At 42.5% G+C, this 25,935-nt stretch overlaps 1 protein-coding gene across 1 annotated transcript in view; it reads left to right on the top strand.

Moving 5' to 3' along the window:
* Positions 1-306: 306 nt before the first annotated feature.
* Positions 307-25,935, top strand: part of TLN2 (talin 2) — a 419,729-nt gene continuing 394,100 nt past the window's right edge. The window contains exon 1 of the mRNA XM_079125623.1: positions 307-461. The gene's annotated coding sequence lies outside the window, so the exon portion shown is untranslated. The remainder of the gene's footprint in view (positions 462-25,935) is intronic.

The raw sequence follows: 25,935 nt of genomic DNA on the forward strand, positions 1-25,935 counted from the left end.
TTCCACGAGATGCGGGGTCCCTCCCGCCAAGCCTAATCCCCTTTACACAGCAGAGACCGAGTTCCGGGGATTCGCGGTCACTCTGCACCCCCTCTCCTCGCGACAGCGTCCCCAGCCCGTTGCCTTCCCTCGCTGAGCCTCCCTGCAACGCACCGCTGAACAGAGACCCTACGGTCCCCTGAGCTTCGGTGCCGGCCCGACCCGGCTGCCGTGCGGCGCCGGGCCCGCACCGGAGCCGTGCCGTCCCCGAGTGATGACGCGCTTCCTGCCCTCCTGGCGCTCGCGGGCCGTGCGCTCGCGCTCGCCCTCGGCTCTTGTTCCGCGCCGGGAGCCAGCGGTGGCGGCAGCGGCTGAGGCGGCTGCGGCGGCTGCGGGAGCGGAGCGGTCGCCGGGCGCACGGGGGGACGCCGGCTGCACTCCGGGGCAGGCGCTCTGCAATGAGACAGTAAATGCATCCCCCGGTAAGGCGCACGGCTCACTCGGGTTTTTCTCTTCCTCCAGCTGCATGCACGCTGCATGAATTTCTCATGTCTTTTCCCTCCCCTCTCCAGAAGGAAAATGTGGGTGTTTTTTTCCCTCCCTTTTGCATCTCGTGAGTGATGTCAATGCAGAAAAAACCCCGCAAAGCTCCCAGATTTCATGTTCGTGGAGGGATTTTTGCAGGAAAATAAAAATAAATTGAAATTAATGCACCTGTCTATTGCACATGTATGTTTCACTGCACTCGACCTGGGCGCCACGGTTTGCAAACAGTCTCGCAGCCGGCGCCTGAGAGCTGATTCCTGGCTGTGGGCAGCTGATCCCCTCCGGGGCTCCCGCGGGTTTCCGGTAACTGGGCTTTGAAAAGCGGCCCCGCCTGCATGGAGTGTCCCCTCGACCCCGGCCGGGCCCCCGCGCCAGGAGAGTTGGCGAGGGCGGAGCGGCTTCATTCCAGCACTGGCCGCCCGGAGTCCAACGCCACTTTTGCAAACAAGACTCCCGCCGAGGCTCCCGGCAAAGACAACCGGGAGCTCCTTCCCAGCGCCGGACTCTTAGACCTGCAGACTCCAGGACTCCCCTTCACTTGCCAATCTCGTCACTAGCGAACTGCTGGCTGCTGAGCGACTGGGGAAGCGCCGGGCCAAGAGCGAGGGCAGGGTTTGGATCTAGAGCGGTGGCCTCTCACTGGCTGAGCGGCTCCTTCCCCGGCCCCATAAGCTGAGATTTCGCGCCCACTGGGAGCCGCAGGGACCTGGAGACCGGCATTTCGGGATCCCTGAGGGGCCGGAGGAACGACGTTCGAGGGCGCCATATTTTCAGTGGGTCTTGGCTGCGGAGGGGAGGGGTGAACAGTTTCTGGGCCCCGGGGATAGCGCGGCGCCCCGCCGGGAAGCAGGAGCGATTGTCGCTGGGAAAGTTTGCGCGCCGAGGCAAGCGCAGAGGCGGCTGTCCCCGCAAGGGCGCTCGGGTTGCAGCGCGTCGCCAGGCCGGCCCCGGGGTGTTTGGGGCGGAGAGCGGTGGTTAGGGACCTAGCTCTCGGCTCCCCCATGTCCCCGTCCCGTGGACACGCGGCCTTAGTGCTGCGAGGTTCAGGGAACACGCCCCTCTCCCTGGCAGCTACCGCCGCCCCGGCGCTCCTTCCGAGCTGTGCGCTTGGCCGCGTCCCCGGGCTGGGCGCTGGGCTAATGAAGAGCATTTATCCGGCGCCCGGAGTCGCTTGGATGCTCCACAGGGCGCGAGGGCTCACTCCCTGCGGGAGAGGAGGCGCCCCAGTTCGCGGATCCTGGCGAGGGCCTGGCTTGGTCTACTAGCCCAAAGCCTTCAGTCGCCTCCTCGGCTGTGGCGGCGAGGGCAGTAGCGCCCGCGTCTACGTGCGGGCTCTTAGGATGATGCCAGCTGGAGGCGAGGAATGGGGGGCGTTTCCAGAAGTTGGGGCTTCAGGAGACACGTGGGGAAACTTGCATTCTTGATGCTGGGGAAAAGAAGAATTCCTGTGGCTCGTGGCGAAAACTAACCCCTGGTTATTTCCAAAAGATGAGAGGAATGAGCTGAAGAGTTGACTTTGTCAGAGACACAATTTAAAACAGGAAAGTAGGGGTGATGTCCTGGAGAAACGGGTCCAGAAATACACGTAAATTTCAAGCACCCTAGTGCGCTAAGTACCACTTAAAGTGAGGCGTTCCTCAGGTTGCTGGTTATCTTCACTGTTCTAGAACTTGGAGGTAGGGACTTCTTAGGAGCTGGGCGGTGAGAAATCTTTATACTTTTGTAGACAGATTGACCTCTGCTTTGTGAAGGGACAGGAGAGGGCGTGTTTGCTGACCTATGATGGGATGGGATGAGTGCAGGAATGTGCCAGCTTTTCTCCTTGGAGTCTTAATGAAATGATGTCACAGTATTGAGGTCATGTCAGTACTTTGGGTCTTCATCACTGGAGAGAATGGAAAGAACCACATGAGAGAATGGAAAGAATGGGGGAGGTTGTATGTGCAAGGAGGACAGAGGCATTCATCTAGGTGTGATGTCAGGTATTAGACTGCTTCTTTGCTATTTATTCACTTCAATAAGTGCTTCCCACGTGAATGTCACAAACTGAGTTTCCAAGATTCTGACTTCGTGGATGGCTCATTATCTATGCAAAAATTGAGGAGAATAGTGGGTGGGAAAAGTGGCCTTGGAATAGGAGGGCTACCTGCAGGAACTTTTCTTTTTTTTTTTTAATTGAACATTAAGGTAGTGGAAAAAAAAAAAAAAAACCAAGGTAACATTTCTCCAATTTAGCAGAGAAAGCAGTGCAGAAAACCTCCTTCTGTTTTATGAAGTTTCCAGCCTTAGAGGTTGTAGGAAACACCTCTAACTTTTGCCTGGGGGACAAACCATTTTCTAGCTACTCTTGTACCATTTTCAATTATCTAGTAGATCCTAAAGAATTACGAGAATCTTTATATTAGTCATTGATGTTGCACTTCTATCTTGAAAGGGAAAGTGAACTTTGAAAAATTTGACCCTGTTGAATGAGTTACAAGTATACTCAGTATGGGTAAGCTGTATGTGTATTTCGAATTCACCTACTGGTGACTGTACTTGTTCAAGGTTTTTGTTTCGTTTTGTTTTTGCAAACACTTTTCCCCAGAGTATTTTTAAGTGAAGATAGAGTTTAAGAAGGGGTGTGTGTGTGTGTGTGTGTGTGTGTGTGTGTGTGTGATTTTCTATGCCAATTTCTTTTCTTTCACTAAATTACAGTGATTCTCATCATCTCCTATTTCCCAGAACATCATTAGTTCCCAAGAGCAGTTACAGGTGATGAACAATGTAATTTTTTATCATGTATGCTCAGAAAAAGAATATACATACCTAAAGATGTTTATTAATTTTAGTATTTTACTCTATAACTGTATGTCACATATTTTTGTTGCATGTTAAAATTGTATAAAAACAACTCAAGAGAAGTTTTATTGCACATTTCCAATCTTTATTCCCAAGTTTACTACCCTAATATTTATATATTTTTTATGTGTTCAAAACTGTGCTTTGTTGCCTCTTGCCTGATTCCTATTATCATAACTTCATGGCTTGATTAAAGTTCCTGCATTTTTTTCCCATTAAGATTTTGTAACTTCAAAGGGTTAGGGAATGCCTATGCAGTTCGGAAAGTTGTGTGTCAATTTATCAGACCCTGTATTGTGTGTGTGTGTGTGTGTGTGTGTGTGTGTGTGTGTGTGTGTGTGTGTATGTGGGGAGCATGTTCGGACTTTGGGACAGTGTCTCTAGCTTATGATCTGTGACATTATGCTCCAGAACTTTTGAGTCATAATGTTTTCTTGGAGATTTTGGGTGGTGTTTGGCTAATAGAGGAAGTATTAAAAATGAGTTAAATAATTCAAAGCCTTTTAAAATTGAGTACAAAACTCTTTAAAGACAAGAAGAAAAATATAATGAGCAACCCAGAATTATAGCTTCACATACCCAACTGGTGCCTTTTTAATTACAGTACTTTCTTCCAGAACTTTTTAATCCTATTGCTTTTATATTTAATAAGGAGACTAGTTAAAACATAAGCCAAACAGAACTATTACAAATAATGGGGATAAATGGTGGGCCTAACCAGATGTTTTTCCTAAAGTTAAAAGAGTTTGGGAATCCAACTCTGCCAAATTTCCCTGCAGGCCACCCCCAACCCCCATAAGCAGGCAGTTTTGAAAGGTAAGCAAGTCTTGGAGGCAGGGACAAAACAAAAACAAAAAAGGAATAACATGCTTAAGGTAGGCCTCTCTTGTTGGTTGACTATCCTAACAACCTTTGGCTCAGTGGCAGGTGACATTTGAATGGCAGCTGGTGGACCAGGCTGGGTACAAAATACTTTGGTTGTGAGAGCCTTTATTTATGTGTCAGCCAGAGCTATGAATTAGAACTGGGCTCATTTACCCATTTCACAGTGGATTTTCAGAGTCAGTGCCAAGACCATGGTTTTGTTTTTCTCTTAACCAACAATTTAATTTTGGTCAAACTGATGCTGTGCTGAAAGTAGAACAAGTAATGAACATTTGTATTTCCTTTATACTCTTCTAGCTGCAATTTTAACAAACAAAACTCTGCCATTCACTTATTCAGCAAATGTTCTTGAGGGTTTACCATGCTCTTATTAAGACAACCCCTGCCCTTACCTGACAGATTCAGGGTCTCTGGGTCTCTGGAGGATGATACTCTTGTACTTTGTGTATCTAGCAGATTGGGGGTGGGGATTGAGTGTGTGATTAAATGCTGCACAAAGGACAAAACAATAGAAAGATGATCAAAGGATGTGAATAGGCAATCCCCATAAGAAGAGATGCAAATTCAGAGATGCAAATAATCGGTCAACATGAAAAGGTTTTAAACATCCCTAATGGTCCGGAAAAATGTAAATTAAGAAACAAAGAGATTAGTTTTATCTGTACAAGTGGCGCACTTTTTAAAAGGGTGGTAACATCCTCTGTTAGATGTGACAGAGGCAACTCTCAGACTCTGTTGGTGGATATGTGATTGATGGAGACTTTGGGGGAAAGGAGAGGACTTCTGGGAAAGTTTGGAACCTGCATGCCATAGACCAGCAATCCATATTTGAACCCTAGTGTTATGGAAATGAAAACATTAGCAGGTAAAGATCTCCATATGAGGATGTTTATTGTGGATTACTATAATAAATAAACCAGAAACAATATGGATGTCAGTAGGAAAAAACAGCGGGGTATGTTAATATTATGGATTGTTTTGTAAGAGATGTTCATGAGATATTAAATTAAAATGACATGTAAAATGAAAGCTAGTTGCAGAATATCATATGTAATATGATCCCATTTTTTATTTTAAAAAAGAAGTCCTAGGTGTATGACCTTGGAGACAGATGTGGAAGAACATTCAAAACGATATAATTTAAAATTGACAGTGGGGAGGAGGAAGTAATTAATCTTCTCCATATACACCTCTATCGCTTTACTTGTTCAAATACACAGGCTTTTCTATATGAAAACAGTTTTAAAAAGTATTCCATTAATGTATAGGAAACACCAGGACCTCTTTTGGGACCCAAAGGCTGGGAAATAATCATGGTTACTTGCTCTGATTCCTCCTATAACAATCTCTTATCTCTTGGAAATTTGCTGTTAATCATCTTCTACAATTCTGAGATTTTTCAATTTTAGCAAATATTTTCAATGTAGAGAGAATATCTTCAGGAAAAACTGCTCATCCCTATTACCAGGAGAGCAATGAAAAGAAGACAAACCCATCTCTTTAACGAGCACTCTCCTTTGTGATCCCGCCTGAGGGAAGACCAGTGGTAGTCCCTGAAGGGGAGGAGCCCCTGGTTGGTTGGGGAGTCTTCCTAGATAGCACACCTCCTGAAGCTTGAGGCCAAGAGAGGTGCTACTTGATGACTGTGCTGGCATTTGAACCCAGGTCTCTTTCCACACCACCCCTGGCTTAGCTAAACCACGTAAACCTGAACCACTTCAACCCTTTTAATGTAACTTTTGAAATCTTGATAGAGTCTATATGAGTTTTTGGACCTTACAGCTAGAATCAAACTTTCAAAAGCAGTGACACTCCATCCTTATTTTTCCAAGTACGTAACTTGTGACCCTGTGGATCTTGTGAGTGGCTCTCAATCCACTGGAAGCCCTGGCTGCACAATTTGAAAAATTATGCTTCAGTTTAGATCACTGGTTCTCGAACTAAAATGCATCAGAAACACCTGGAGGACTTGTTAAAACCCAGATTGTTGGCTCCTGTTTCTGATTCTGTAGGGCTTAGGTCAGGTCTGATCATTTGCATTTCAATAAGCTCCCCAGTGAGGCTAATCCTGCTGGTTAGGGACCAGGTTTGAGAACAACTCCTTTAGAGGAACCAGCTATCCTTTGTTTTGCAGGTCTTGTATTCTGCCCCATTACTAATGAAAGTTAGGATCTCAATCAAGGCAGGTTAACTCAATTTAATCTGTTTCACCAAATTGGAACAAAGTAAATATTTGGGCTGTTTTACTTGTTGTCTTTGTCTATGGTAGGTATTGGGGAGTTTAGTGATGTTTTATAGATGCATGTGTTTAATCAACTGTGAAAATCAGTTTATGGCTATTGTTTTAAATATTCTGCAGTGGATTCTCATGGGAAAGAGGAAGAGGGCTGATAAAGATTGCTTCCTTTTTTTTCCCTCACCTCATCACACATACAAATTTGTGATTTGATGCTTTTGGTTTCTTTTAACAAGAGTTAGCTATGTGTGGCAAATAATAAGAATAAAATGGTGATCAGATGATAAATGTGGCTTAAATTGCACTGCAACCTAAATATTGGTGCAGTTTTTGGAGAACGCAGTAATCATTACTTTCAAAAAGGGTTTACTGCAGCGTAACCAAAGCGCTTATGTTTCTAATGATGCTTATCAGTGCCACTTGAGCAACTTGTCTCTCCTCCTCCGAGAATCATACTTGTCTGGAAAGTCCTTGATAGGGTAGTATGGCCCAAAGCTCAAGAAGAACATCCTCCAAAGGGCTTCTCTCCTGCTTTCCTTTGATTCTAAAATTCTTCAGCAAATGAACATTTGTTTTGCTTTTAGAGCCTTTTATTCTTTTCCGTGATTTCACATGTAACTGAGAAGCAAAACAAAATTGGTAATGATAATGAGGTTCAGGAGAAGAAGGCGACTAGGAGGGAAATTTGCATGAAGAGGATCATGTATAAGCGGGGCTCTGTAATGTGGTTCTTCTGAGGGGTCTCTGACTTGGCTTCATGTTGGAATCACCTGTAGTTGGTTTGGGATGAGTCTGGACATGGGTAGGTTAGTTCTCCACATGGTTCTAAGGTGCAGCCAGGATGGGAGACTACTCATTGATGGTTCTCTGGGTCACCTGGCCTCATTCTTTGAAGATTTTAGCATTTGGTCTACAATTCTACCTCCCATCAATAATTTAAGTGGCATGAACATCTGTACAGAGCTTCCATTCTCCTTGCAATCTCTTTTCCTTTACACTTTTTCAGTTGTCTTTACCCTGCCTCTTCCATTCTTTGTGTAGTTATCTCTAGACTTCTGGTTCTTGGTGATTTTGCCACTAGAGGATGCAGGGAAGTGACTCATGACTTGGGGGAAAGAAGAGGGGATACTGGCATTTAGAGAGGCCAAGGGTGCCACTTAACATCCTGCAATGCACAGGAGAGCACTCAAAGAATTATGTGGTCCAAAATGTCAATAGAAAGTGTACCCCTGTGTCTTTGAAGTTTTTCCTAATCTCAAGTCACAAGACAAATACATCTTATATGATGAACCAATAGACTGAAAAGTTTTATACAATAGAATTTGCCATGATCAGGTATAATATATTTTCACTTTTTATTCAGTTTCATTAAGTCATGGTTTACTATCCACTACATTTGCAGCCTAATCATTTGCAAAACATGGTTGTAGATCTTATTACCTATGACTACATCCCCACCAAAATTTTGACAAGCATCCCAGTCTAATTATCACTGTTTTTCTTTCATTTTATTTCCTCCAGAACTTAATTCCACCTAGCCCTCACCTTAATGAGGGCCTCTGACCTGGTGGCCCTTCCTCTTCATTTTCTTTCATCCCTTTCTTGTCCATGTTCCTTGGTACCCAGCTCAGGTTCCTGTATGCCTCCTTAACTCCCAGAACCCTCTCTCCTGTCACCCCACTTCCCTGAGAAAACTCTATCTTTGGTTAAACCTGTTGTTTGCCACCTACCCCTGCCCCGCCACTCCAGTCCCAGGCTGAGGAATCTGGCTGAAGGAAATACACAGCCACCTGCATCCTCTCACTTCTTTTTTTTTTTTTTAATTTTAAGTTAATTTATTAATAATAAACCCTTTTACTCTTAGGGGAAGCATTCTTAGTATTAATACTTTAAGCTATAACAACATTATTGAATGCCCTTCATTATTTTTTTAATTAAAATTCATAAATTTACATGGGGCAATGTTGTTTGATTCATTCTGTTATTTTTTCCCTTCCCCCCCACCACTCCCACCCCTCTTTTCCTTCTATACAGTCTTTCCTTCCTCCATTCTTACCACCCTCCTTATCCCTAACCCTAACCCTAACAGTAACCCCTCCTACCCCCCATTATATGTCCTCATCTGCTTATCAGCGAGATCATTCGTCCTTTAGTTTCTTGAGATTGGCTTATCTCACTTAGCATGATATTCTCCAATTTCATCCATTTGCCTGCAAAAGCCATACTTTTATCATTCTTCATGGTGGAGTAATATTCCATTGTACATATATGCCTCAGTTTCTTTATCCATTCATCAACTGAAGGGCATCTAGGTTGGTTCCAAAATCTGGCTATGGTGAATTGAGCAGCTATGAACATTGATGTGGCTGTATCTCTGTAGTATGCTGATTTTAAGTCCTTTGGGTATAGGCCAAGGAGTGGGATAGCTGGGTCAAATGGTGGAGGGTCCATTCCAAGCTTTCTGAGGAATCTTCATACTGCTGTCCAGAGTGGTTGCACTAATTTGCAACCCCACCAGCAATGTATGAGTGTACCTTTTTCCCCACATCCTCGCCAACACCTATTGTTGCTTGTGTTCTTGATAATCGCCATTCTAATTGGGGTGAGATGAAATCTTAGGGTAGTTTTGATTTGCATTTCTCATTAATAGAGATGTTGAACATTTTTTCATATATCTGTTGATTGCTTGTACATCTTCTGTGAAGTGTCTGTTCATTTCCTTAGCCCATTTGTTGATTGGATTATTTGTATTCTTGGTGTAGAGTTTTTTGAGTTCTTTATAGATTCTGGAGATTAGCACTCTATCTGAAGTATGAGTGGCAAAGATATTTTCCCACTCTGTAGGCTCTCTCTTCACATTACTGATAGTTTCCTTTGCTGAGAGAAAGCTTTTTAGTTTGAATCTATCCCAGTTGTTGATTCTTGCTTTTATTTCTTGTGCTATGGGAGTCCTGTTAAGGAAGTCTGATCCTAAGCCAACAAGTTGAAGGTTTTGACCTACTTTTTCTTCTATAAGATGCAGGGTCTCAGGTCTGATTCCGAGGTCCTTGATCCATTTTGAGTTGAGTTTTGTGCAGGGTGAGAGTTAGGGGTTTAATTTCATTCTGTTGCATATGGTTTTCCAGTTTTCCCAGCACCATTTGTTGAAGAGGCTATCTTTTCTCCATTGCATATTTTTGGCACCTTTGTCTAATATGAGAAAATTGTATTTATTTGGGTTTGTGTCCATGTCCTCTATTCTGTACCATTGATCTACCTGTCTATTTTGGTACCAATACCATGCCGTTTTTGTTACTAGTGCTTTGTAATAGAGTTGAAGATCTGGTATTGTGATACCCCCTGCTTCGCTCTTTCTGCTGAGGATTGCTTTAGCTATTCTGGGTTTCTTATTCTTCCAGATGAATTTCATAATTGCTTGCTCTATTTCTGTAAGGTACGTCATTGGGATTTTAATTGGAATTGCATTGAATCTGTGTAGCACTTTTGGTAGTATGTCCATTTTGACAATATTAATTCTGCCTATCCAAGAACATGGGAGATCTTTCCATCTTCTAAGGTTTTCTTTAATTTCTTTTTTTAGTGTTCTGTAGTTTTCATTGTAGAGGTCTTTCACCTCTTTTGTGAGATTAATTCCCAAGTATTTTATTTTTTTCGAGGCTATTGTGAATGGGGTAGTTTTCCTAATTTCTCTTTCTGAAGATTCATCACTTATGTATAAAAATGCATTGGATTTATGAGCATTGATCTTATAACCTGCTACTTTACTGGTTTCACTTATGAGTTCTAAAAGTTTTCTGGTGAAGTTTCCAGGTTCCTCTAAATATATAATCATGTCATCAGCAAACAGGGATAGTTTGAGTTCTTCTTTTCCAATTCGTATCCCTTTAATTTCTTTGGTTTGGCTAATTGCTCTGGCTAGAGTTTCAAGAATGATGTTGAATAGAAGTGGTGAAAGAGGGCATCCCTGCCTTGTTCCAGGTTTTAAGGGGAATGCTTTCAGTTTTTCACCATTTAGAATGATATTGGCCATGGGCTTAGCGTAGATGGCCTTTACAATGTTAAGGAATGTTCCCACTACCCCAATTTTTTTCTAGTGTTTTGAGCATGAAGGGATGCTGTATTTTATTGAATGCTTTTTCTGCATCTATTGAAATAATCATGTGATTCTTAACTTTTAGTCTGCTGATATGGTGAATGACATTTATTGATTTCTGGATGTTGAACCAACCTTGCGTCCCTGGGATGAAACCCACTTGATCGTGGTGCACTATCTTTTTAATATATTTTTGTATGTGATTTGTTAAAATTTTGTTGAGAATTTTTGGGTCGATGTTTATTAAGGATATTGGTCTGAAATTTTCTTTCCTCAATGTGTCTCTCTCTGGTTTAGGTATCAGGGTGATATTGGCTTCATAGAATGAGTTTGGGAGGATTCCCTCCTCTTCTATTTTAGGGAATACTTTGAGAAGTATTGGAATGAGCTCTTCTTTAAAGGTTTTGTAGAACTCGGCTGAGAACCCATCTGGTCCTGGACTTTTCTTTGTTGGTAGGCTTTTGATGACCTCTTCTATTTCATTGCTTGAAATTGATTTATTTAAGTTGTGTATGTCCTCCTCGTTCAGTTTAGGTAATTCATATGTGTCTAGAAACTTGTTGATGTCTTCTAGGTTTTCTGATTTGTTGGAGTATAGATTTTCAAAATAGCTTCGAATCATGTTTTGTATTTCACTCGTGTCGGTTGTGGTATTTCCTTGTTCATTCCGAATTTTAGTAATTTGAGTTTTCTCCCTCTTTCTCTTTGTTAGTGTGGCTAAGGGTTTATCAATTTTGTTTATTTTTTCAAAGAACGAACTATTTATTTTGTTAATTTTATCAATTGTTTCTTTTGTTTCCATTTCGTTGATTTTGGCTCTGATTTTAACTATTTCCTGTCTTCTACTACTTTTGGTGTTGGTCTTCTCTTCTTTTTCTAGGGCTTTGAGCTGTAGTGTTAAGTCGTTTATTTGTTGATTTCTACTTCTTTTGTTGAATGCACCCCATGAAGTTCATCTTCCTCTAAGTACTGCTTTCATAGTGTCCCAGAGATTTTGATATGATGTGTCTTTGTTCTCGTTTACTTCTAAGAATTTTTTTATTTCCCTCCTGATGTCTTCTGTTATCCATTCGTCATATAATAGTGTATTATTTAATCTCCAGGTATTGGAGAAGTTTCTGTTTTTTATTCTGTCATTTATTTCTAATTTCAATCCATTATGATCTGATAGAGTACAAGGTAGTATCTCTATCTTCTTGTATTTGCTAACAGTAGCTTTGTGGCATAAAACATGGTCTATTTTAGAGAAGGATCCATGTGCTGCTGAGAAGAAAGTGTATTCATTCTTTGTTGGATGGTATATTCTATATAAGTCGGTTAAGTCTAAATTGTTGATTGTTTTATTGAGACCTATGGTTTCTTTATTCAATTTTCGTTTGGACGATCTATCCAGTGGTGAGAGAGGTGTGTTAAAATCGCCTAGTATTATTGTGTTGTGTTCTATTTGATTTCTGGAATTGAGGATTTGTTTGACGTACATGGATGAGCCAATGTTCGGGGCATAGATATTTATGATTGTTATATCTTGCTGATTTATGCTTCCCTTAAGCAGTATGTAATGTCCTTCTTTATCCCTTCTGACTAGTTTTGGCTTGAAGTCCACATTATCTGAAATGAGGATGGATACTCCAGCTGTTTTGCTGTGTCTGTGTGCATGGTATGTTTTTTCCCATCCTTTCACCTTTAGTCTATGGGTATCTCTTTCTATGAGATGAGTCTCTTGCAGGCAGCATATTGTTGGATTTTTCTTTTGAATCCAATCTGTCAGTGTATGTCTTTTGATTGATGAGTTCAGGTCATTAACATTCAGAATTATTATTGTGATATGATTTGTATTCCAGTCATTTGACTCATTTTTGTTTTTTGACATGATTTGGTTTCTCCAAACTATAGTTATTCCTATAGATAGGAATAACTAGCTATTCCTTTTGGCTAGTTCCTCCTGTTGCTGATTTGCATTGTTGTTTTTCACCTCTTCCTCACGGAATATTTTGCTGAGAATGTTCTGTTATGCCAGCTTTCTTTTTGTAAATTCCTTTAGCTTTTGTTTATCACGGAAGGATCTTATTTCATCGTCAAATCTGAAAGTAAGTTTTGCTGGGTATAAGAGTCTTGGTTGGCATCCATTTTCTTTCAGGGCTTGGTAAATGTTGTTCCAGGCCCTTCTAGCTTTTAGGGTCTGGATTGAAAAATCACTGATATTCTTATTGGTTTCCCCCTGAATTTAATTTTATTCTTTTCTCTCGCGGCCTTTAAAATTCTGTCTTTATTTTGTATGTTAGGTATTTTCATAATAATGTGCCTTCGTGTGGGTCTGTTGTAATTTTGTATATTGGAGTCCTATAAGCCTCTTGTACTTGGTTTTCCATTTCATTCTTCAGATTTGGGAAATTTTCTGATATTATTTCATTGAATAGATTGTTCATTCCTTTAGTTTGTTTCTCTAAGCCTTCCTCAATCCCAATAATTCTTAAATTTGGCCTTTTCATGATATCCCATAATTCTTGTAGATTCTGTTCATGATTTCTTACCATCTTTTCTGTTTGGTCAACTTTGTTTTCAAGATTAAATATTTTGTCTTCAATATCTGAGGTTCTGTCTTCCAGGTGTTCTATCCTATTGGTTATGCTTTCTATGTAGTTTTTAACTTGGTTTATTGTTTCCTTCATTTCAAGGATTTCTGTTTGGTTTTATTTCAGTATCTCTCTTTATTGAAATGATCTCTTGCTTCCCGTATTTGTTCTTTTAACTGTTGATTGGTGTGTTCATTTAATGCCTGCATTTGCTCTTTCATCTCCTCTTTCAATGCCTGCATTTGTTCTTTCATCTCCTCGTTTGCTTCCCTGATTGTTTTAATTATGTGCATTCCGAACTCCCTTTCTGACATTTCTTCTGCTGTGCTGTCATTGGGTTTTATTGATATAGTATCTAGGTTTGTTTGGGACATTTTCTTCATTTGTTTTCTCATATTGGTCAGATGTCAGTGGGACTCTGATATTGCAGATTTCCTCTATGGGCTTATAGTGTCCCTGTATATTTGCAGTGTATCACCTCCCAGCCTTCAGTAGTCTGAAGTCTTGGAGTAACTTGATAATGCATTGCTTCCGAAGAAAGCTGCCCCTAGCCCGCTACTGGTTCTAGGACTTGGAGCTGGCTCTGTGCGGAAAGGCTCTCACTGGGGGGCCTGCTCCGAGAAGCTGGCCGTGTGGGAGGAGCCCACCGCCGGAGTGCCCAGGGCTGCCTGGAGAAGACTCTAGCTGCCCTGCCCTACTCTAATAAGCCGCCTGAATCTGGGCCTGCTGCCCTGGCCGAGCTTCACCAGGTGGGGGAGACTCACCCCAGGGTTCTATTTTAGTCTGAGTCTCTCAATGCCTCCCCTTCTTGAATCCTGGGTTCTGGAGTGACTGGAGATGCAGTCACCCTCTAGTCCGCCATCTTGGATCGCCCTGTGGAAAAAGCCTGCGGCCGGAGTGGGCAGGTCCGCCTAGAGAGGTCTCTGGCTGCCCTGCCCTGGTCCCAGAGGCTGCTTGCAGGTTGTAGGTCTCTGCTGATTTGGGGACTTGTGGCTGGCTCTGGGTAGAAAGGCTCTCACTGGGCGGTCTGCTCCGAGAAGCTAGCCTAAAAAGGCACTTCCCACCGGAGGGAGGGAGCCGGGCTGCTTGGGGAAGTCCCTGGCTGCCCTGTCCTGGTCTCTGAAGCAGCGTGTGGGCGGGCCAGAGCTCGCAGCGAGCTGGATCAGGGACTTGGAGCTGGTTGTGTGCAGAAAGGCTCTCACTGGGGGGCCTGCTTCGAGAAGCTGGAGTATCTGACCCTGTGGGAGGAGCCTACTGCGGGAGTGCTCAGGGCTGCCTGGGGGAGACTCTAGCTGCCCTGCCCTACTCTAATAAGCCGCCTGAATCCGGGCCTGCCGCCCGGGCGGAGCTTCACGAGGTGGGGGAGACTCACCCCATGGTTCTATTTTAGTCCGAGTCTCTCAGTGCCTTCCCTTCTTGAATCCTGGGTTCTGGAGCGACTGGAGATGCAGTCACCCTCTAGTCCGCCATCTTGGATTGCCCATCCTCTCACTTCTGATTCAAGACCATAAACCTCAACGGGACTCTTGATCCTGCCAGGTCCACGAAACTTCTAGCCTCACATCCCTCTCAATTAACTGAGTACCCAGCTCATTATTTAGCTTATTTCAGAGAAAAGATGTAATTAGGAACTGGTTTCATCATCCTCCCTTACTAAATCTACTAGTTTACTAGTGCCTACACCTCATGTGCACAGGAGCCTGTCTTCCCTCAGCTTTCATACACATGGGCATCTGTTTTCCCTTCTTCATCTTCAGTGTCCCTCTTTGGTGGGTAATGCCCCCAGAAACATTGAAGCATCTTCCTCTTAGGGGAAAAAAAATAGCAGCAGCGAAACTCCCTTGACCCTCTGTCCTAGTCCTCTGGCATTTCTCTGCTCTTCCTGAATAGCAAATATTTTTTAAAGACTGTTCATATTTCCCGACACCATTTCCTCTTCCTTGGTTCCTTTTGAACCTATTCTAATCTGGCTTTTACTTCACTCCTGAAACCACACTTCTTCAGGGACCTGCTCTTAGTTATCTTCTGCAGTTTCTCCACAGCATTTAGCTACTGATTGCCCACTCTTTGGAACACTTTCTTCACCTGTCTTTCATGTCACAACCATTGCCTGGTTCTTCTCTTACCCCTGGCTGCTTAATTTCCAGCTTCTTATCGGACCTTGTCTTTCTGTCTTCTGAAATTTGGAGGTGAACTCTCACACGCCACTTCATTTAGGAATCTGTTCAAGTTTTATCTCTTGAATGGTCATGCTGGCATCCCCTGGCCCCACTCTCAATCTTCTTCTTGCTCACTTTTCATTTGTCATTCCCTGATACTACACATGACTCATTGATTGTCCATCTCGTGGCTCTTAGGATATGAGCTCAGAACAGAAATCACCTCTACCACTGGATCCCCAAGTGCCAAGAACAATAGCTGGCACATAGTGAGTATTCAACGACAACAAAAAAATTAATGAATAAATGGTGAAAGAATGTTACTGGTTACAGAAGTTAGCCTTGGATGAGAAGTCATACATCTCTCCCAGACTTGAGCTGAGAAGAGCCTAATGTGGAGGTGGAAAAGCAGGATCTCAGGATACAATATTTTTAGACTGTGTGCTGAGAATTAGGGGCTCAAGTATTGAATGAATGAAGCACATCCTTGTTAAATACTTGTTGAGTGATAGGAGGCACCTGCAGAGGACAGCTAGACGGAGACAAATGGTTGCCTTTCTCATTTTTATCACTGAAGAGAGGCACTTAAGCAGTCTACTTGGTAACTTTTGCTGCTGGTTGAAGAAGATAAATGGACTTGTCTGAAGTGTTTGTCGTTGACCTTAATGTTCTTGTGAATCACTCATCCCCAGGGTCCACTTGACCACATGGAGAGATGTCTCCTCATGAGCATTCTGGCTTATGGATGGGTGGGGCTGTTCAGTGGTTCCTCCCACCACTGCTCTTTCAAGCACCCAAGTTAGAGAGCCCCAGAGCTTGGTGTGTTTAAATGAAAACTCCTCTCTTCTCTATTTGCATTGCCTCAAGACGGCCCATTTAATGACTTGGCACCTGTGCATAGGACCTATTTGATGTGAGTGAAGCTATTTCCAAGTGTGTCCTGAGGTCATGCATGAAAGATCTTTGAAGGAGAGTGTGGATTATGCCTGGGTTTGAGAGATTACACGGCGGGCACTTTAAGAGGCTTAATTTTCTCCTTGAGGGGCTCTCTTCTGGGCTCAATGCTTATTGCTTATCACTCCTGGGCCCTCCCCCACTGGGCCACAGGAGCTCATTCCATGGGTAAGATGTCAGCCCAAGGCAGCCTGCAGAGGCCCAGCCATAAAGCAGTTGAAGAAAGAAAAGAAGAAAAGGCACATGCCTTTGTGGAATATCTTAGTGTGATTGAAGTGTAGTTGTTTATTATTATTGTCTTTTTTTTTTTTTTTAAGGGAATCCTGAATGGTTCTAGGGTAGCTTCTCCATTTTACAAGGGAAGAACTAAGGCTCAGAAGGTTGTAATGCTTGGCAAAGCTGTCGCTGGTATCCCACTTCCTGACCTCTACCAGGTCCTTTCTCCTTTTTGGGGATGTGCTGTTGAACTCTGGGACATGCCAGGGAAGCCTGTAGAAAATGCTGGTTCTTAAACCTGCTTCACTAAACTGAATCCTCAAGGTAGGAAGCTCCTAGGGAGGCTCCTAGAGAGGTTGCCCTTTATGGAAGACCTAAAGGCAGCCAGGGAACTGGAGACAGGCCCCTGCAGGGCAGATGCCTGCTGGCCTCCCACAATGGACAGACCTAGCTTATTTCAGATACAGGGCAGTCATCTCTAACCGGGTTACAGCTTGCTCTGGGCTGTACCCTGCCTGGTTACCAAACCTGGTAAGTTTCCATTTTTAATGCATATAGGAAGAACTTTTTCTTTGGGAAAATTTAGTTTTCTGATATTTTCCCCCATGTGTTTTGTCCTGTTCACATGAGAAAACTGCTGCATTCAGTTTGAGAAGATAACCTCTTGAGGTCTTTTATGATTGAGATTCCTAGGTGAGTGCTGAGGCTGGCTCCAGATGATCTCAGATTTAACCAGAGAAGCTGGTTGCCAGCCAGAGGTTGACCAAGAGTGCTGCTCTCACAGAAGGAAAAAGGGGTACGAGCTGGCTGGACAGGGGTGATTTGATAGTTGTAAGGCATGGCAAATCATTAGCTGATGAACATAGTAATAATGGGGTGCTCCCATCTTGGAACAGCTGCTGCTGGCTGGAGACTGCACAGTGGAGCCTGCAGATGCCTCAGCCCCTACCCTGGAACTGGCCCTCTGATGAACCCCATAAGGTGTTTATATGGAACTTTATGAATGTGCCTGGCAGAGACACTAGAACATGCACTGGGGAATCTGAGAAGCATCAGATAGCCAGATGGCTCTCCCCAGAAGGACAGAAGAGCACTTTTCTCTTGAAATGGAAGCTGTTAGTTTGTTAGGACTGAGGAAACAAAATGCCACAAACTGGGTGGCTTAAAAAAAGACCCACAGAAATTTATTGTCTCAGTTCTGGAAGCTTGAAGTCCAAGACCAAGGGCTCATTCCTTCTGAGGACTGTGAGGGGGAAGCTGCTCCAGGCTTGTGAATGGCTCTGTCCTAGTCTGTCTTCACACTGCCTTCCCTCTATTATGTTGTGTCTATATCTGTGGTCAGACTTCCCCTTTTATAAGGCACCAGTCATACTGCATTAGGAACCACCCTAATGCCTCCTTTCAACCTGATAGGGTCTGAGAAGACCCTATCTCTAAGTAAGGTCACATTCTGAGACAAAAGATGGTAAGAATTTGACATAGCACTTTTTGGAGGGGTAGAATGGGGATCATACAAGGAGGTTGTGTGGAATTTTTCTGAATCAGAAGCTGAGGTTTCAACCTAGGAATTGGTATTTTTATTGTTTTCCCTGAAGGTTTTGATACATTCAAAAATGTAAGTCATAATGCACTCCACCATGAACACAGTATTGCAGAGGGAAAAGCCGCCATTATGCCCCACAAATTATTATTTGAGTTTTGTCAGCTGACATGCCCAAGAGGCCCAAGGAGCCATCATGGGGAGGTGCTCACTGAAATCAGGGGAACATTACATACCTTGGACCCACAGGGATCAGCATCTTGTACAGAACCCCTGCCACTATACTGATGGAAAGGGTCTGAGCTCTTTGGCTGCCCAGGCTGTGCTAATGGAAATTCAGCAAATGGAAAAATCAATGTAGTTTGAACTTTCTGTGTGCTACAGATGCACCTTGTACCACAGTGGGGTGGGGTGCAGGAGATAAATTGAGAGGGTGCAGTCACAAACACTGTGTTTTATCAAGGCAAAAATAAAATCAGCAAAAGAACAAGGCAAGAAAAGGATTATGATGCTCACGTATTTGTTATAAAATATACTCACATTAACTAAAATGTACTGAAGCATGCACAGTGTCAAATAGTTACATGGGGGAAATTTTTAAAAACTTGGATGCTTAGACTCAACTCTAGGTTTTCTTTTAGCAGGTCTAAAGTGGGACCCAAAACTTCTGAGCTGATGGTCCAGAGATTAGAGCAGGCAACCTAATATTGGTGAAAATATTGTTAACTCTGTAAGTTATCTGTTGATATTACCATGACAGTCTCTCTGAAGAATGAAAACCACTGTGAGCCTTGGTCATTAGCCTAAAGATTATAACCCATTCTTGGACCAATGTCCAAGTTATTTCACTATCATAAATTTATTTGAGTGTTTATATAATAAGATTCATTGTCTCTTAGAGGTACATTTCTTGGGGTACAATTCTTGGATCCCACTGTTGGAATTACCTGGGATTAAAGATCATCACTATAGAGATTTTAATTTGGTAGGTTTGTGTGGGGCCCAAGAATTTGTAGTTTTCATAATCAGAAGATTCTTAGGTCTACTGAAGTATGAGTGCCATTGAACTACAGCTTGAAAATCACTTCTGCTTTTTACCAGAAACTAGTTACACGGTAGTGGTATAAACATTGTTAGGTGGTTTGTAGTGGTTTTTGTTCCCATTTTCTGACTTGTAATGCTGTTGTCTAGTCTGAAACTACCAGGACGTCATTCTGCAGTACTTTTAATAGATTGCTCAATTTCTCTCTCAATAATCATTCCACTCCCATTTTTATGTAAGCTCATGCAATTCATTTTAAGGTAAGTCCTAAAAATTTATGTTCTTTAACCAGGTAAATTCCTTTGGAGTACTGATAGTATGTGAAATATATTAAAGATTTTTGGAGTTAATTCAAGGAGGCTTTTGTGGTGGTTAAGAATGACTTTTAATAGAAATATGTTGTATTCTTGGGCTCTGCATGCATATTAAAAAAACTAGTAAATGCTTACATATGGGAGAGAGATGGTGGGGAGGAGGGACTTTCTTCTATTAGTGATGGAGATTCAATTGCGTTGACTGGGACAATAGATCTTGGTATTCTGTGCTCATTCCTTGCAGATGTTTCTGTAAATTGATCCCCTCTCTCCTCTGGAGACAAGATTTTCAGTTCTGTATTCTTCCTTCTGGCAGAATGTAGACCTGTACTTTTAGAAAGGGGAGCCAAAAGTAATTTTGTGTCATTGGCTCATATATGTCATGTCACTTTATATAATGTATTCTTAAAAAATTAGAGATAAAACTGCAGTAGATCTGCATTGTTGGTTACAATTGATGGAACTGAATACCTAAAAAAGGATGAATTTTATTATATATTTAATTACACTTAAGTAAACTCCACATTAAAAATGTATCAGGGGATGTGTCAATTTAGCCACACTTTTTGTGAATTGGTTTAGAAATGAAGATTCCTTTTGTGAAGCCAGCGCCCCCCCGGGATCTGCTGTTTCGTACTTGTTTCAAAACCATTCTGTATGCATACTCTGTTAGCACTCAGTGGGAGGAAAGGAGTGGTATTGGTGCAGGATTGCTAAGGGAGGGACTTGGCTTCTCATCCATTACTCGTAATCATTTTCTTCTTAGTCCCACCTCTGGTACAGGTGGAAGTTCACAAAGGTGTGGAGGGTTAATTATACATACTATCAACAAACAAACTGAGGTGCAGAGAGACCATGTGGCTTTTCCATATGTGTTAGTAGGATGGTAGAGGTGGGAGAAGAGTCCTTCAGGTCTTCCAACTCCCAAGTCAGTGCCTTGTGAATTCATATTTTTGTAAGTCTGGAATTGTTCAAGCTATGGTGCACCTGTATGCTTGTAATGGGTTTGGAGGCAGCCTGTTCTGATGGAGGAACCCTGGCTTTGGAGTCACTCAGATCTTTTCCTGTGTGTCTACCAAATGAAACAAAGCAGACCTGAGCTCTTCTGTTATGAGTTGCATAGTCTGGAAGGGTATGCATGGATAGAGATTTTTAAAAACAATCCAGAAGAGGGATGAGTGTTACAGGCTGATGTGGAAGTCTACCACACAGTTATAGTGTGATCCTGACAGGTCACCCACCTTCTGTAAGCTGTAGTATTATCATCAGTAAAATGGGTATATTATCTCTATGATTCAATAGATGGTGACTGCAAGGCAGACTGTGCATGTTTTGGGGCCTATGGTAATTAGCCGTAACTTCTTCAGGTAAGTAAATGGCTGTGTATGTTTTTCATCCCTGTGCTGCTTTGTCACTTGTAGACTACCTCAGGACAGGAGATTCATATGATTTTCATTTTCAAGGCTGCCAGGACTAGGACAAGTTTGGGAGCTCATTCACCTTTCTTCATGTGCTCTATAGTGCCCCAGAAGCAGCAGTTAGAGTATTAGATTTTAAGTTAACTGTAGAGAACAATGGAAAGGAGGGGGGTCACCTGCATATTTGTGGGCACTTTAAATGAGGGATGCAGATGAACTCGTTGAGTGTTTCTTAAAGTTTGCTGCTTATAAGACTCACCTGAATACTTATTAAGTTTACATAGCTCACCAGATTTACCCTGGTGTATTTAACAGTTATCTCATGTGATTCTAGTCAGGGATATTTCGGAAACAGAGGATTAGAGTATAAATCTCTTTGCCCTTGCTATTTAAAGTCAGTCCCTGGGTTGGCAGCATCAGCATCCTTCGGGAACTTAGAAATCCAGAATCTTGGGTTCCACCCAGACTACTGACTCAGAATCTGCTATTTAATTGGAACTTATGGTGAGCTTGTGTGCATAATAAATTAGGGGAAGGGCTTGCCTAGAGGACAGGAACATCTGTCAACATTTCAAAATTGGGGGCTGTTGGTAACAAGGTTGGATAACCTCTTCTGGAGAACTGGAAGGGATGGTAGGCCAAAGATTTGAACTCAGGTTTTGAGTCCAACTTGAGTGGTTGGCCGACTCCTGACCCTGTGGTTCTCACTGACTCAGGATCCATCTCCAGTTCTGATCACAAGGACTGCACTGTCCTCCTGTTAATGCTACTCCTAGAAAAATGATGCCCAGGGACACCAGCATGTTGTCCTGCATGGCTGGGACCACCCACGTGTGAAATAATTCTTGCCATCCATTAACTTCCAGGATGCCTTCTCATTGTCCCTGAGAAAAGACAGATCCAAATATAAAAGTCAGCGATTTTGAGTACATGGAGACCTGTGGGGGTTTGCATCATACCAGTGGTGGGTCCCTGAAAATGTTGTTTTATTTCCATCCAAGACAGGATCAGATGGAGTACAGTTTTTCTAATGCTCCTCCAGACTCTTAAATCCTCTCTCTCCAAGCACAATGTCAGAGAAATTACCCTGTGAGGCATTTGCCAAATGGCTTGAAATAAGCGTCCGTGCACATTTCCGAAAAGACAATTAGAGGCTTATTTGAGGAACCAAAGGCCTGCTGTGCTAGACATTCATTGGAGAGAGCTCAGTGCCAATTTGGGAAACTCTCCTGGGGGCTTTTTCTCATCCTAGCCCCTGCCCCAAAGCTGGATAAGGAGAGACTGCCAGGCTTGGGAGAGTGGACAGGGAGGAAGAGAAAAGAGGCCAGGATGCGCCAGAGAAATGAATGTCAAGGAGAACTGAAGTGTTTGCAGATAAAATCAAGCGGAAAAGGGAAGGTCATTACAAATTCATCAGCACGTGAATCATGTTACTAGTTACAACTGGTGTCCTGGCCTAGAAGACTGTTTAGAAAACTGAGCCCTAGCAAGGATGAAGTTCTGCCCAAGGTTACACTTTGGGTTAGGGGCAATGCCTGATCCTAATCCAGGGATCTTAATTAGTCCCTTTTGCTGCCCCTTGTGCTCTGCTCCCTTCTGTCTGGGATGGAAGATCCTAAGAATGTGAAATTACAATGATTGAATCCAGATGTGCTGACCCTACCCTGCTTTAAAGCTAACATAGTAAGTTTTCTGAAAAATGAAATAGAATATTTTAATCTTGGGTTTCAATTGCTATTCCACCTATGTGTGCATGCACAAAGGTCAGAAAGAAAAATCACAAGACAGTAAATATCCATACTGTTTGGTATGCTATACCAGGATGCATGTTTCTCTTGGCTTCAATCTCCAGATAGAGTGACCAAAGGGACACAGGATAGGAAGACCTCTGCTCCACAAGTGGCAGAATGTTTGTGTTCAAAGTTAGGGCAGGATTTATTTGCTGTTGCCAAGGTCCACAGGGACAAGTGCATACTAAGTTTTAAAAATTGAAGTGTAGGAAGGTTGAAACTTTACAGTGATTCTTTAAGTAGGGAATCTGAAAGAGCTCCAACATAGAGACAGGAAGCCATTTTTGTGGTGAAATGCCAGATTGCTTGTGCAGAAAATCTGAAGCCTGTAGTGTTTCCCCTCACACAGTTAGCAATACATTGCATGTTGTCTTGGTTAAAAATGGTTTAATGTGTATGGTCCTTTTGTTTCTGTACACTAGATTGAGTTGTGAGGGCAGGAAACAAGCTTTCTTTTTTTTTTTCGTTTTTTTAGCAGTCCGAGGGCAGGTTGTTAAATGATTAGAGCATCAGCTGTGGTGGTGGTCTGGGGGATGGCCTTAGGAAGTTGGACATGAGGTAGAGTGCTGAATTTTGGTGTCCTTCCATGTGATGTTGACTGTGTCCACCAGACCATTATAATTTCTTTTCAATCATGTCATATTGATCAAACTCAGTAAAGTATTTGTGTGTGTGTGTAAAATTTGTTGAGGAATTAAATTCCTTTAATTGGCCTTCTTTATCCTAAGGTTGTACATCCTTACAACCATGGATCAAAAATATTTGAAAAAAATTGCATCTGTTCTTAACATATACAGACTTTTTTCCTTGTCTTTATTCCCTAAACTATACAGCAGCTTAAGCAACATTTACCTTGTATTAGGTATTATAATAATCTAGGATGATTTAAAATCTGTGGGAGGATGTGGGTAGGTTGTATGCAAATAGTATGCCACTTTATATAAGGGATTTGAGTATCTGCAGGATCTGCTGGGCATCCTAGAACCTATCATCCTCTAATACCAAAAGGTAAATGTATACCAGAAGCAATTAGTCATTGGTTAATTTGACTAATTAATTAGACTTGAAGGTTAATTTGACTTGAAAACCTGGGTGTGTTTCAGGGGATGCCATGCTTGAGTTCAATAGTGGAATACCAGTATTTCACAGGAATTTGGTTTGAGAACCACTGGACGTGGCCTTGCCACTTAGGCCAGGAGGAAGCCAGGGTCAGTTGTCCACCAGACTAAGGTATTGTTGTTCAGCTGGCTCCTCCTAGTGTGGCTGTGGGACTAGCAGCAACAGCATCACGGGAACTTACTAGAAATGCAGATTCTCAAGTCCTATCACCAAACTCCGGGACCATCAATTCTGAGTGGGCTAAGGAATCTGTGTTTTCACAATTCTCCAGGGTAGTATGATGCCGAGTGATCTTAAGAGAATCTTGTTGAATGGCACTTAGCAGCAAAAGCTGTTTGGACATGCAGTCTGATGGATCCTTCCTAAAGCTTTTCATGTTGGACTGGTTTCTTGTTCTGTAAGGAGGCTGAGTCAATGGGGTAAGTAATATTAGATTTCCATTAGTGCTCAGGAATAATTAACAACAGCTCCAAAGTCTAGACGAATTGGACCTTCAAGCATATCACAGAGTTAGTTCTACCAAAATTATACTTAGGCTGTGATCTAAGGACATTTCCTCTCAAGGTTGCCTGTGACAGTCATGTTTCTGTCCGGAATAGAGATGGACTGATCTCAGGGAGGAAAGAGTAGGAGAGTTGTGCATACTGTCTGAAGACCATGCAGGGAAAGAGGTTTCACTGAGATCTATCCTAGCAAGGGGCACCTCACCTGTGTTTCTGCTAGTTCTGTTGGCAATGATGTTTGATGATCATTCTTTTCCTGAAAGGACTTTTTCAAAGTAAAATTTGAAAAAGAACATGATTTCTGCAACATTTCCTGGTGGAACAAATGATTCCAAGTGAAACAGACTAAAGGTTGAGAAAGGATTTACTTTGACTTTGAGGGGAAGGGGGACATTTAAAAAGCCTTCATTCAACTCTTGCTTTGAGATGGGTAAACAGGGGAGCAGATACTGCCTACTCCCAGATAGGGGTGGTGTGGCTGCCAGGCTTTGCCTTTGCAGGGTACAGGATGTACTAGGGGTTGAGCCAGCAGCTCAGGGGCTCCATGACCGGTAGGAGTTTGTCCCAGGCAGGAATTTGTGGTCTTTGCAGTGTGCAAGGCTGGTAGACTGTCACCAAACTATCTTCAGTGATCCAAGTTCCATCTTTTAAGATCTCTGTGTGTTGTGGGGTGCCCCACCCTGTCCTTACAATTTAATCATGCCCTGTTTTAGTTGAAGCTTTAGTTGGCTTAAAAATAACTTCAGGGAAGTCAAGTCTGGGTAGAGGTGATTCTTTGAAGACTATATGAAATATAATTAAAAACAAAATCTCTCAACCAAGAAAACCTCTCCTCAAAGGTAGAAGAGAAAGAACTGAATTTTATTATTGACAAAGCATTAAACCAGAGCATGATGTACATCACAGAAAAATAACTAAAGTTACCACAAAGAGGGCAAGAAATAGTGGGATACAACACACTAGTATTTGTGTGCATGTCTTGGGGTGGGGTGCTGTGGATTGTACCCAGGCCTTGCACAAACTAGGAAAGTGCTCTATCACTCAGCTACAGCATCAGCCCATATCCTAAATTCTGGTGGCTACAGAATATTGTATCACATAGACATGTCATATAAATAATTGACGTTTATAACTTTTTGTAATCAGGCCCCTAGTTTTGGTTAGTGTTTTCTTTTTTCTTTTCTGTACTAGAGAGTGAACCCAGGGGGCACTCTACCACTGAGCAACATTCCCAGACACCTTTATGTTTTTATTTTTAAAATGCATTTATTATTGCATTATATTTATGCATGATAGTTGGGTTCATTTTTACATAATCTTATGTACATGAAATTTAATTTGCTCCATTTCAGTCCCCAGTGCTTCCTCTTTTCCTCCCTTCCTCCCTCCCCCTATTTCCCTTCCTCTACTGGTTATTTATTTATTTATAATTGGTACTTTGTAAAGGTGAAATTCACTGTGGTATATTTATACATGCACTAATTTTGTAAAATTCATTCTGCATTTCCTCCCCCTTTCCATTCTTCCTGTCTCCCCTCTCCCCTCCACTCTCCTAATCCACTACTCTTCCCTCTATCCTTATGATATCTGACTCCCTCACCTTTTTCCCCCCTGTTTGGTTCTAGCTTCTGCATATGAGAAAAAAATTTAACCTTTGATTTTCTGATCCCAGACTCCTTTCTTAAAAAAAAATTTTAAATAATTTTAGTTGTAGATGTACACGATAC

The sequence above is a fragment of the Sciurus vulgaris genome (genome assembly GCF_902686455.1).
Source record: "Sciurus vulgaris genome assembly, chromosome: 2".
Classification (NCBI taxonomy): Eukaryota; Metazoa; Chordata; class Mammalia; order Rodentia; family Sciuridae; genus Sciurus; species Sciurus vulgaris.